Source organism: Hypanus sabinus, chromosome 19 (assembly GCF_030144855.1).
Source record: "Hypanus sabinus isolate sHypSab1 chromosome 19, sHypSab1.hap1, whole genome shotgun sequence".
NCBI classification, from domain to species: domain Eukaryota; kingdom Metazoa; phylum Chordata; class Chondrichthyes; order Myliobatiformes; family Dasyatidae; genus Hypanus; species Hypanus sabinus.
The window spans coordinates 48,513,923-48,527,736 of NC_082724.1; the positions used below are offsets into that span (position 1 = coordinate 48,513,923).

The window sequence follows — 13,814 nt, forward strand, 5'->3', positions numbered from 1 at the left end:
ACATATTACCCTACAGCTATTAGGCTCCTGAACCTCAATATTGATCTGGTTTCAGCTCTACAGATTCACTTTCCAATACTCTATATGCATGTTCTCAATGACTATGTTTATTAATTGTACAATTTGTTTTCTTTTGCACATTGGTTGTTCATCAGTCTTTGTTTAAAATCAGAATCAGAATCAGGTTTATTGTCACCAGCATGTGACATGAAATTTGTTAATTTAGCAGCAGCTGTTCAATGTAATACATAATCTAGCAGAGGGAAAAATAATAACATAATAATAATAATAATAATAATAATAATAATAATAATAATAATAATAATAATAATAATAATAATAATAATAATAATAATAATAATAATAATAATAATAATAATAATAATAATAACAAATAAACAAGTATATCAATTACGTATATTGAATGGATTAAAAATATCGTGCAAAAACAGAAATACTGTATGTGTCCAAAGGTTCAATGTCCATTTAGTAATCAGATGGCAGAGGGGAAGAAGCTGTTCCTGAATTGCTGTTGTGCCTTCAGGCTTCTGTACCTCTTACCTGATGGTAACAGTGAGAAAAGTGCCTGCCCTGGGTGCTGGAGGTCCTTAATAGTGGATGCTGCCTTTCTGAGACATTGCTCCTTAAAGATGTCCCGGGTACTTTGTAAGCTAGTAACCAAGATGGAGCTGACTAGATTTACAACCTTCTCCAGCTTCTTCCAGTCCTGTGCAGTAGCCCCTCCATACCACACATTGATGCAGCCTGTCAGAATGTTCTCCACAGTAAAAATTATAGAACTTATAGAGTATATTAGAAGTTTTTATGTATAGTTTTTCATAAATTCTATTGCATTTCTTTGTTTTCCTGTAAATACCTGCAAGAAAATAAATCTCATGGTAGTATATGGGGCACATACAGTATGTACTTTGATAATAAATTTGCTTTGAACATTAAACCCACACTCAGTTACCTTTCAGTTGCACCCATCCCTCCCTGTCCATCTATGTTCTGAGATCCATCTATTCACTACTAACACCTTAATCTTGCTGTTTGTCACTCATCTGATTTTACAAGATTTACAGTGCAGATGAATTTACTATTCATTGGCACATTGCTGTAAACCTAAAAATCAATGTGAACGGTGATTACTCTTCTCATTTCACTGCTCTGGTTTGCAAAGGATCTTTGCCACCTACCTCCTTCAAGATAATGCATTGTTGCTGAGTATCATTGCATCCATCTTTGTGGAGAGCTGGCTGGTGCATGCTAAAGGGCATCTCGAGGTTGTCATTTGTACTTTAGGAATTTAGAAAACTGTTCAATCACAAATGGCGGTTTTGTAAGTCATTAGTAAAGTAAACTGAACACTTATGTGTCTATTCGGAAGTATCAAGGCTTCAGGGAGCTTTGAATGGCTCAGAATGAAAGTACCACAGAAATCTGTCTGGAAATTTTGCTGACATATGTAGGGTTGAAATTTTGCTCACATATTCCAGGGTTGAAAAACTATTGCCCATTTATGATGTTTAAGGTCTTGGAGCTGTATAATACCCCTTGTTAATCTGGAGCTGCACTTGTAGGTTCAATGATGCCCTATGCCTGTGGAGAAACCAATCTGACTCCTTCGTCAAGCAAAATGGTGACACTGAAGGTTGTCTTTCCAGACTACTGAGCCCACTCACCCATTTAGAGTCTTTGTGAATTTCCCACGGTTCATTAGTCCTCATCCATTCAGATTTCCACTGACCTTGCACAAACCCATAAGGAAGCTCAAGCCACAGTTTATGCAGGTCAAAGATGACCTGGGACTCAGGTTGGCTGGCATTTACAGGATTTCATGTGAATGCGGAATGGCGTATATTGGCCAGATGGGACACATGGTGGAAATCCATTTCAAGAAGCACAGGAAGTGTATCTGTTTGGGTTACCCAGAGAAATCAACGGTAGCAGAACATTGCATTCGTAATGGCCATAGGTTTGACTGCATAAAACCACTGGGTGTTGCGCTAATGGCTTTTGGGTCTGCCTGGTGAAAGAAGGCATTGAAATAAAACTAGAGCCAAAGAATTCTAACAAAGATGAAGATCTTGCGTTAAGTAATAACTGAAATTCGATTGTAAGCAAGGTGGGAGAGTAGAAACCTGATTGGATGAGGACTAATCAGTCAGGAGGGACAAACAATGGGGGTATAAATACCACCAGACTAGACATGCCCAGGCATCATTCCTGAAGAAGATGGCAGAGTTTGTCACAAAATGTCAGTTATAACTGGTATCTGAACCCAGCTAGAATCCCAAAAGAGTTTATTCGCTGCGGTATAGAGTTTGCATGCTCTTTCTGTTATCATGCGGGGTTCCTCCGGGAGCTCCAGTTTCCTTCTCTAATGTATAAGCTGTTAGGTTAATCGGTCACTGTGAACTGTAGCTACCATGGTATAATGATATAACCTCATAGGAGTATAGGGAGCAGTAATTAAAAAATGTCAAGGAAAAGATTAGTTTGGCATTGCAAAATTGTGGGCCAAAGGTTTGTTTCTGTGAAGTGGCTCCATGACAAGTGCTCCAATGTGTTGAGTTAATTAGCAAATGCATCCTCATGAATAAGAAATCAAATGCATAGTTCAAATATTTGTGCTACTTAGACAATAGAGGAGTGCTCAAATTCACCATTGAAGAGACTTGTTAGTGTTGAAAAAGACTGTTGTGAGAAAGGGATGGCAGTGAGCAGAAATGGACAACCAGGAATAAACAGAAGAACCATTCTCCTAGACATCATTGTCTGGAGGGATTTGTGAGGGGCATCAGCCTCTGTTTTGTTAATGCTGTCTACTTGTGGCCAATAATCCCCATGGTTTGACTGCTGAGACATTGTTCAAACAATATTTTTTCTCTCTCTGTGAAGAGTAGGTAAATTGATTTTACTGTAAACTTAGATAAATATGATTCCATTTTTAGCTCAATAAAATGACATCAAGTGGAAATAATATCAGTTTATTTACAGTGTTTGTTTTCAAATACATCTGCTCACCTAACCTGCTATTGTGACTGCCGTTGTGACTTTACAGAGAGCTTGTTAATTGGGATTTGGTATTGGGTGCATTGGAGAAGGTGAGAATGATGTACAATGATGAGACCAGAAAGGAAAGGATATACTGATCGGCCAAGGCTTCAGTTTTCAGGAATTAGGAGGTTGGGGAGAGACCTGAGTGAGGTTAAAATTATGAATTTAGATATTGAGAGATCACTTCCAGTTATGAGTAGATAATAAACATTGAATAATCACAAATTTAAAGAAAATCAAATGGACACTTCAGGGAAGACTTGTTTACCCAGTGAGTGGCTAGAGTGTAGAATTGAAGATGCATAGATCCATTCAAGGTGAGTCCAGATCTGCTTTTGAGGAAGATATAACTGGAACGGAATATTAAGTTAGTATTAGATGAAATGGATCACAGGAGGTGGAGTACTGGATGAAGGCTCATGTGGATCTAAAAGTAGTTGGGCAAGTCATCCATCCTATGTCCTAATTTCTACATGGCCCTCTTTAGTCAAGGTTAAACCCCATATCCACACATTGGCCCAGAAGTGTGGGATTTGGGTTCATTTGTATTTCCCTTATGAAGTCATAATTCTCATGTTGAACATCTCCATCATTTGAGCAGAACCAAGAATATGAAGACTAGAAAGGAAAATTCTTAGATACACAGTAGGTCAGGCAGCATCTATGGAGAGAAATAGAAAAGGGAAAATGATAGTGTCTTCCAGCACCTTTAGAGGAGCCACTAGGACTAGCAAATTAGTTGCAACATGGCTGGTTATGCACAACATTTTTATTTCAGTCAATTATTGAAACATTTTGGCATTTAAGATTTTCTATTGCTAAGGGCATCCATTATTTTTCTCCCTTTGTCAAAGAGCAAGGGACTGCAAAGGAAATGTGTTCTCTTGATCAGAGTGTAGATTGGGTCATTACCGTTGGTCTGATGTATAACCTCAAGATGTTTGTATAGCACCAGAGAGAGGAAATTCTAGTCTTGCTGACACCCAAGGAGATTGTGATTTTTGTGCACACACTGTCTCCCCTGTTCTTAGGATAAGCTGAAACAGCACATTAGTCTGCCCATACTAAATAACACAGTGCAATCACCCAAACGATCACAGTGTTCCATTGCCCATTATAGGGGAAAGGATGTTATCTGACTGGGAGGCAATAAAACCAGACCTAAAGCCATCATCTTTAGATGTGCTTGCACAGACCCTCTCAGCCAAGGGTCTGTAGATAGGCATTAGGAGTAAGGAACTCTGCTGATCTTGCATTAAAAGAATATTTTGTCACTGCGTTAGTATTTGATTTGCATCCCTCTTGAATTAATAAACCCAACATAGACTGAACATAAGACTTGGGGTCTTTTGTTATAAAATCATTACTCTATTTTGTATTCATTTTTAGTTCAGCTAAAAGTGAATACAATTTCCATTTTTATTTTCCATTTAAAATTAATTAGTTTTAAAACTAATTAATAAAATTAATAAAAGTGAATACAATTTCAGCAGCACCAGTCTTATTTTCAATCTTACTCTTGATCACCTTCCCCTAGTTACACTCCTCCATTGAGATTGGATATAGTTTGCATTTAATTACTTCTTTCTTCAATTGTTCTTACTTGAAATAGGTTTGTTTCTCACTCCATTCCAATGAAGAGTTGTGAACCTGATCCATTATTGCTGTTTTCCATCCATAAATACTATCTGACCTGCAGAGGGTTTCAAATAATTTTTGTTTTTATCTTATTTTTCCTTGGTCTGCTTTTTCATTAAGCCCTTCTTTTGTGAACAAAGCCCAGACCATGGTCTTAATCTGACTTTACCTTTACCTCTAAAGGATGGAAAACAATGTTAAAGGTTTATCAGTTCTGATGAAGGGTCTCGGTCCAAAGTTTTATTGGTATGGCAGTAAATCGATTATACTTTCTGACACTTAATGTTGAAAGCATGAGGTTATCCCAAAGCTTTTCATGTTTGGTGAAGAATGAAAAAAACTACACCTCTCGGCTGACCTGATAGTGTACTCTGATGACAACCTGCCACTCTCAATATTACCCTTCAGTGTACGTAGTAGAACCCAAAATTGATGGTTGGCTCTGCAAAGAAATAAATTCTAAAATATCACAAGGCTATTACTTGGCAACTTAATAAATGAATTATCACCCACTAATACTTCGGAAATCACTTTTTTTTAACACACGTTAGAGGCCTTGAGAAAGATTGTCCTACAGTCCAAGGCAAAGTCAGTGTTACTTTTATAGATTTCTTTATATTGTTTTATACTGAATTGTCTTGCATGCATTGCATTTTAAATTTCAGCTTGTAACTCTGCAGGTATCAGAATCAGAATCTGAATCAAGTTAATTATTACCGGCATGTGTTATGAAATGTGTTAACATAGCAGCAGCATTACAATGGAATACATGATAATGTAGAAATAAATACATAAATAAACTGCAGTGTGTGTGTGTATATATATACATAAAAGATTTTAAATAGTGCAGAAACAGAAATAATATATATTTTAAAAAGTGAGGAAAGTGAGGCAGTGTTTGTGGGTTCAATGTCCATTTAGAAATCGGATCAGATGGCAGAAGGGAAGAAGCTGTTCCTGAATCACTGAGTGTGTGTCTTCAGACTTCTGTACCTCCTTCCTGATGGTAACTATGAGAAGAGGGGGTATTCTAGGTGATGGGGCTCCTTAGTAATCGATGTCGCCTTTCTGAGGCACCAATCCTTGAGGATGTCTTGGGTACCATGAAGGCTAGTACCTAACATGGAGCTGACTGATTTTAAGACTTTCTGACATATACTCAGTGGTCATTTTGTTAGCTACCTCCTGTACCTATTAGTATAGTCACTGAGTGTACAGCGTATCTGTGGTCTTCTGCTGCTGTAGCCCATCCACTTACAGGTTTGATGTACTGTGCATTTAGAGATGCTCTTCTGCACACTGCTGTTGTTACACATGGTTATCTGAGTTACCGGCAACTTCCTGTCAGCTTGAACCGATTTGGCCATTCTCCTCTGATCTCTCACATTTACAGGGCATATTTGCCCACACAGCTGCTGCTTACTGGATTTTTTTTATATTTACACCATTTTCTGCGAATGTTGGTAATCCTAATTCTGATATGGATCTTTATCGTGGACAGAGAGTGGGAATGGGGAAGGGAGAGGAGAGGGAGCAGGAAGTACCAGAGACACATTATCTAATGATTCATAAACCAATTGCTTGGAACTAAATTACCTTGTCTGATGTCTCAGGGCTGGGTGTGTCTATACCTGCCCCTGACACTCCTTCTCTGCTAACTGTCCTACACTTTTCCAGTGGCACTCCACCCGCACCATACCAAACATCCTTTGTTCCCACCAGATTTACTAAGTCGCTCGCCACTCCAGCTTGATTTCGACACCCTAATTGTATATATGAAAGTGTGCCTTAGACTTTTGCACAGTACTGTACCTGTCTCAAAAAGTTCAAGTCCAAGCATCATCAGGGAGGGCAGAGTGCTCGGTAGGAAATGGTCGAAACAGAAGTCAAAATTTAACTGGGGTTGCTTTGAATCTCTGTGAAAGCAAATTTAAAAAAAATCTATAATTTAAAACACAACTTAATTTTAAACTTTTTGCTCTGATTATGTAAAGTCAACAGAGAGAGATCTGATCGCCGTCCTGTTTGTCATTGATAGTTATATACTAATATCATCCTGTCTGCATGACCAGTCAGGAAAGGTACAATTTGTTTCAACCAATTTATGGTCACTGATAAACATGCTAATGAAAGGCCACAGGCTAGTTACAAGCTATCAATTTTAAGTATTTCTGCTTTGAATTTGGTTTACCCAACTTAGAAAAAAAACATTACAATTAACACAATAATAACTCTAGTCTACTCAGTTACTGCTCCATTGTATTACTCTCAGAAAAAGAAGCAGAAGATATTGAAAATACTCAACAGGCTATGCAGCATCTGTGGAGAAAGAGACAGGAGTCAATGTTTTAAGCCAATGACCATTGGTGGAACAATTAAATTTAAAGATGATCAGAAGGACAAAGCTGGATCTCAGATGGAACTCCAACCTGATGGCATGAATATCAATTTCTCCTTTTGGTTAAAAAAACACTTCCTCTATTCCCCACTCTGACCTTTTACCTCTTCTTAGCAGCCGTTTACTCCTCCCAGGTCACCTCCTCCTTCCCTTTCTCCTATGGTCCACTCTTCTGTCATAACAGATTCCTTCTTCTCTATTCCTTGACCTTTCCCACCCACCCAGCTTCACCTATCACCTTCCAGCAAGCCTCTTTCTTCTTCTCCCACCTTCTTATTTTGGCTCCTTCCCCTTTCCTTTCCAGTTTTGAAGAAGGGCCTCACCCCGAAATGTCGACTGTTTATTCATTTCCATAGATGCTGCCTGACCTGCTGAGTTCCTCCAGCATTTTGAGTGTGCTGCTTTGGATTTCCAGCATCTACAGAATTTCTAATATTTATATCATACTTATTATTACTGTTTTGAAATTTGTTTCTTTCACATCCACACGTCTTTGCACAAAATATTGGAAGACATTGTACTCATGATTTGATACGTTGCCTTGTTATTTTCTTTCTAATTAAAATATCTTAATTAGTGATGATCTTTGCATCCCCACCAGCCACAGGAGATTGGAGGATGCTAAATACTATTCCTTTGTTCAAGAAAGGCAATAGAGATAGTTCTGTGAATTATAGACCTGTGAATCTTATCTTAGTGGCAGAACAGTGTGAATTAATACACTTTAGAAGGTTAAATTTGAAAGAAGAGTACAAGATAATTGTAGGATACATTACAGTGTGGAGGAACAGATGGATTTTGGGGTCCACATACATAGATTTCTCAAAGTTGCCATGCAAGTTGGTTGATCCGTTAATAAGATGTATGGTATGTTAGCTTTCAGTAGTCAGACAGTTGAGGTCTATAAAACTTTGGTTCAACCTCACTTGGAATATGCAGTTCACTTTTGGTTACCTCTGTATAGAAACAATGTGGAAGCTTTAGACAGGGCATAAAGGAAATATACTAGGATGCTGCCCACATTGGAGAACGTGCTTTACAAGGAAAGGTTGACCCAGCTAGGGTTTTTCACTTTCTAATGAAGGTGAATGAAAGGTGACATAATAGAGATGTATGAGATGATAAGAGGCTTAGATAGAGATGGCACCATTTTCCCAGGATGGCAATGGCAAATATGAGAGGACATGTTTTTAAGGTGATTTGAAGAAAATATAGTGGGTTGTCAGAGGCAGTTTTTACTCAGAGAGTGGTATGAGCATGGAACATCTTGCCGAGAGCATTTGTGGAGTAAGATACAATAGGGATATTTCAGAAATTCTTAGATAGGCACCTGGAGCGCTATGTGAGAGGAAAGGGTTAAGTTGCTCTTGGAATAGGTTATAGGGTTAACGCAACATTGTGATTCAAATTTCCTTTACTTTGTTGTGCTATCCTATGTTCCATGTTCTACATTCTAAAATCATTTTGCATACTTGTAACCATTCAATTAATTTTCTATGCTCGGTGATGTATGAGGTGTGTTCCCACATAGTACTTTTACTTATTTAAGGAAGGGGGCTAGGAGAGCTAAATTGAGGCTGCAATACAATCCCACTGAAACTCTCCCCAGATCAGTGGCTGGTTTGTTATTAAAGGGGTGTTTGAAAAAGAACAAATGGAAGAGGAGAGTGCTGCCCACTGACCTCAGCCAAGCAGGAAGAAAGAGCTGATAGGCATTCATACTGATTCATCTTTTCAGGCCACTAACAGCAGGCAACAGAGATTCTCAAATAAAAACTTTACTTCTTCACTTCATCCATCCAGGGCATTAGCTGTCCTTTTGATACTTATATCATGTAGGATGCTAACATATATTCTCCATTTTTGAAGAGCTGGACTGACACAGACAGAAAAATAAGAATGAATGGACTCCCTTGATTCCTTTTTGCTGCAGTGTAACAAAGTAAGTAGAGTTGTATGAAAATGGATGGCAATAGATCTATATGTTAGTGAAATCTGAGACTTTGGTCTGCCTGACTCTTTCCAAGAAAGCATTATCTCTGCAGAGCTGAAAATGCTGCAGTCCCCACATATTGTTTGCTTCTGATTCAAGGGGCTGTATTCTCAGTGGTTTACATAGGTAATGGAGAACACCAGTGGCATCGTGATTATCCACGTTTTTGGTCAAAGCCCTGCTTGATCCCCAAACATTGACAATCCCTTCCCTTCCCACCCTCTCAGATGCTGCTCAGCCTATATTGTTCTGCCGACAGATTATTTATTGCTCTGGGTTTGGGAGAGTTGCTAAGTGAGGGAGGAGAAGGGATAATGCAAGTGTGTGTGTGTGTGAGAGTGTGTGTGTGTGTGTGTGTGTGTGTGTGTGTGTGTGTGTGTGTGTGTGTGTGTGTGTGTGTGTGTGTGTGTGTGTGTGTGTGTGTGTGCACGCCAGTACCAAGTTCTTAATCTGTCAAGACAGATTGATGATGTGCTCAGCCACCCTAATTTTTTTCAAAAAGAATGCAGAGTTATTTTCCTAATTCTGTGGATGGATCAACAGAATAGTGATAGATAGTTCCATTATAGTTTGGGAATTTGGATACTTTGCTATTGACATCTTCACACTGAATGAGAAACAAGAAGCAGAAGAGGGATGGCACAAAGAACATGTAGAGGTACCTCTCACAGTAGGATAAGCAGGAAGTACACTGTCATTAGCAAATGGGTTTTGCCTTTGAAAATTATCAGTATGACATTGCAGTAAAAGTGGAAGAGAAACAGAATTAATGTTTTGGGTCAAAGATTTTCTATCACATCTCCATCTCCCAGTGTCCTTCATCTGGAAACAACAGACAAACCAGGAGATCGCAAAGAACCTGGAATCATGACCATTTTCAAAAATATCCAATTATAATGAGCTTTTCAGGCTTGTCCAGGGACCTAGAGAGTATGCTTCGAAGTTTTTAAGAGTATCTGAATTTGTTAATTATTGTTTATTGAGAGTTGTTAATCATTTATAGTTCTTTGTGTTTTTGTCAACTGACTTACTCTTTGTAATGCAGTCTCCTGTTGCTTTTTGCTTAAACTTGTTAAGTTTATTTTAAGAGGCTTGGGGATTCCATGTTACTTGTATTGTTTCAGTGGATGCCTGATTAGCTCTAGACATGGGATCCTAGTTTTTGAAGATGTTACGTCTCGTGGTGTCACTCGGGCGAACCAGCGCTGTTCTGTTGGAATTCTTATGAATAACCTCTGGTGACCATCTCTACATGAGAGTATGTCTTCCCTCCGCACTTGGCTTCCAACATTGACAGCACACAACATGACACCAATTGTAGTAACTACAGGGTTTCCACTTTGCTGCATTAGGAAAATATTTATGTGCAGTTAATGGTAGCCCCTTAATAGCAATGAGATACAGAGGGGCATTGCAGTCAGAATCAGATTTAATATCACCTACATATGTTGTGAAGTGGCTCTACAAGTGGATACGGTGAGAATGAAGGCATACTGCCGTAGAGACATTGAGCATAAGAGTAAGGAGTCTTGCTGCAGCTATATAAAACATAAGTCAGACTGCACTTGGAATACTGTGTGCAATGCTGGTCACCTCATTACAAAAAGATGTGGAGACAGTGGAGATGGTGCTGAAGAAACTTACCAGGATGAAGTCTGGATTAAATGACATGAGTTATGAGGAAAGGATGGACAAATTTGGGTTGTTCTCCCAAGAGTATCAGAGGCTAAGAAGAAGCCAGACAGAGGTTTATAAAATGTGAGAACATAAATAGGACAGACAGGTCTCTTTTCCTAGGGTTGAAATGTCAAACAGCAGAGAAGGTGCTTTTATGATGCCGAAGTTTCAAGTTCAATGTTATGAGGGACAAGTGTTTCATGCAGAAAGAAAGTGCTAAGTGCCTGGAATAGCTTACCAGGGTAGTAGTGTAATCAGACAGTGTGGATAAGTTTAATAGTCTAATCTCCACGAATGTACTGTATCCCCCTCTACCATGACATCCAGTAGTGCATTCCATGTCTCTGTTCTCTGTCTAAATTAAACTATCTCTGGCATCACCCTAAATTTTGCTCTATTCATTCCAAATATATAAATACATGTCCTGCCATATTAACCATTGCTGCCCTGGATAAAAAGAACAAATGCTGGGTCTCCGTTCTAGCAAAGCCTTTTATTATCTTATACACTTGCACGCAAAATCGTATGTACCTGACCTGCAAGTGCTACTACCCCATCTGTGCCTGTGGTGAAGCCTACATAAGGCTTATTACGCATCTTAGGACCCACCAAACTGGAGTTCAAGGTAATCCTGAGAGATTGCTTAAGAGGAAGGGAGATGAGGATAAAAATACTAAGCAAAATGTTCTGAATAATAAAAAGAATCTTCACATATTTATTGGAAATTGTATGCAATTGCTTGATCTTCTCATTTCAGAAAAAACTTTTTGACTTTCTTCTTGTTCCTTTCCTATCTATGCAGATTTACCATTTCACACTGCAATAATGTCTTCTTTTTCTTTAAAAAAAAGTTATTTAAAGAGCCTTGCTACATTTCAGAAATTCACAAAGTGCTTCACATATCATGAATTACTTTCAAGTACATTCACTGAATTTTTTTATGTGACCACAATATGTGCAAGGCAAAATGTAAGAGCACTTGATTTGCTTTGTAGTTTAGTTCGGGAGAATATTAATTTGTTTTTATTTATTTAGAGATACAGTATGGAACAGGCTCTTCCTGCCCAATGAGAAGAATATTTGTCAAATGTTTATTCATTCTCAGGTCTTGGGTATTGCTGGAAAGTTTGGCATCGATTCTTGGTTGCCTTAATAATAATTTATAACTAGAAAAATCAAAAAAATCATTGCAGATGCTGGAGCTCTGATCTGAAAGAGGAACAGGAAACATTCAATAGATTAGCCAGAGTCTGTGTAAAGGAAAATATAGTGATAATTCAGGTCAACGATCCAAATATAAAACTAAAGCTCTGTGTTGATTTGGCAGCGAGATACTGACTAGACTTAGCTCTCCCAAGATGGATATGTTTGAATTTCAGAATACTGCACAACTTCATGCTAGCTTTCATTGATACTCGTTCTCTATTTCAACATTTTTAATTAGTTCCCTATAATAAGATGTGAATGCTCTTTCTAATGAATAAAACAGTCCTCTCAGCCTGTAAAATAGCCATTATACCTTCCTCTTCTTTTCACATAGTGGATGATTATCTATAAGCCTTCATCAGAATTGTGAGATCAGATAGGGCTGTATTTAATATGTGACACAATAGTCACCATCATGATATATTGTTAAATAAATTACTAGATTTAATTTTGATTTGCATTCCAACCAAGCCACAAGTACTCTTAATTTCTTCACTGAAGACTTCAAGCCTTTCTGCATTTCTTATTTATTGTGTTTTACTTCTCTCTTTGTTCAATTGATAGCTTTATTGATTTAACACATTGAGGAACATGGTAGTCAGGAATGAGCATAGTTATGGACAGGTGCTTTAGTTATCACCAGATTATCATAAAACATAAAACCATTCCTGAGTAACACAAGCAAAATACTAGAGGAACGCAGTAGGTCAGCCAGCATCTGTAGAGAGTACTAAACATCAATGATTCAGGCCAAGACACTTCATCAGGATCAGAACACCATCTTTATTATTTGTGATTGCCTGCATGTCTCAGCAAAGTGCAATGAGGTGTCTAGGATGGGATAGTACCTCTTGTGAAGGGGCTTGTTGTGTCCATTCTGGGGCATCTCATTCATCCTTGGGCCCCAGTGGACACACTGCTCTCACCTGTGGCTCCAATTGGCTGTCTGCATGCGACAGTGGCCACAATGCTTCAATAAGCAGGCTAAACCATGTGAGGGTAGTTGACGACCTCATACCCTGGTGAGACTGGGATATTCCTGTCCCAAGATGTGAAGTCAGCTCTGGCAAACTCGGCAGATTAGATCAATGGTGAGATGCAAGTATATGGCTCTGCAATGCTTTGTGGAGTGTGAGGGGCATGGCAAAGCACACAAGAAGTCCTGGTTACCTATGGCAACCAAGGAATATTGCAGTGTGTGACAACTACTCATCTCAATAGACCCAGACTTCCAAGGTCAAGAGAGTGGAACTGACCAGTGCAATGCCTTTCAACTTTAAAATCTCTCCCACATGGGTCTCCTGTCATTGTTGGATACAATGGACAACCACCATCCTCTGGAATTAATTTGTGTGCCCTAGTTATGTTGTACATAAATGATACATGCTGTGCTCAGAATAATTCTGTTGTCAATTAATACTCCAATTTGTCCCTGCTTAGAATCAGCATCTAATGTAATTAGATTAAGTACCCATCCAATTATCCTACTGCTGTATCCTAGCTATAATTCAACTAGTTAATTTACAACATCATTAGTCTATTGAGGGCCACTTTGATATTGATTGCCCAAACTGATAAAATAGAAGAATTTTTATCTCTTTGCAAGTATTTTTGTATACAATTAGATATTCATTTAGAACATGTTTATTCATCATTAGCATGAAAGGAAAATAATTGGTGATTATATTGTTGTTAAAATTACTTTTATTAAAAGAAATATAATTTGTATTTTTTATTCCATTAACAATATCAGTTAAGAAATGTGCCATGTTTTTCAGTACCATGAAAGGACACAGATGTTTGTTAATTAGAAATATCACTGACCTAGATAATCTGCAG

The 13,814-nt window shown here is 38.3% G+C and overlaps 1 long non-coding RNA gene across 1 annotated transcript in view; it reads right to left on the minus strand.

The window, feature by feature from the left end:
• Window positions 1-6,531: 6,531 nt before the first annotated feature.
• LOC132378143 (uncharacterized) overlaps window positions 6,532-13,814 on the minus strand; it is a 29,493-nt gene continuing 22,210 nt past the window's right edge. Inside the window, exon 3 of the long non-coding RNA XR_009506899.1 lies at window positions 6,532-6,617. This is a non-coding gene — a long non-coding RNA (uncharacterized LOC132378143). The remainder of the gene's footprint in view (window positions 6,618-13,814) is intronic.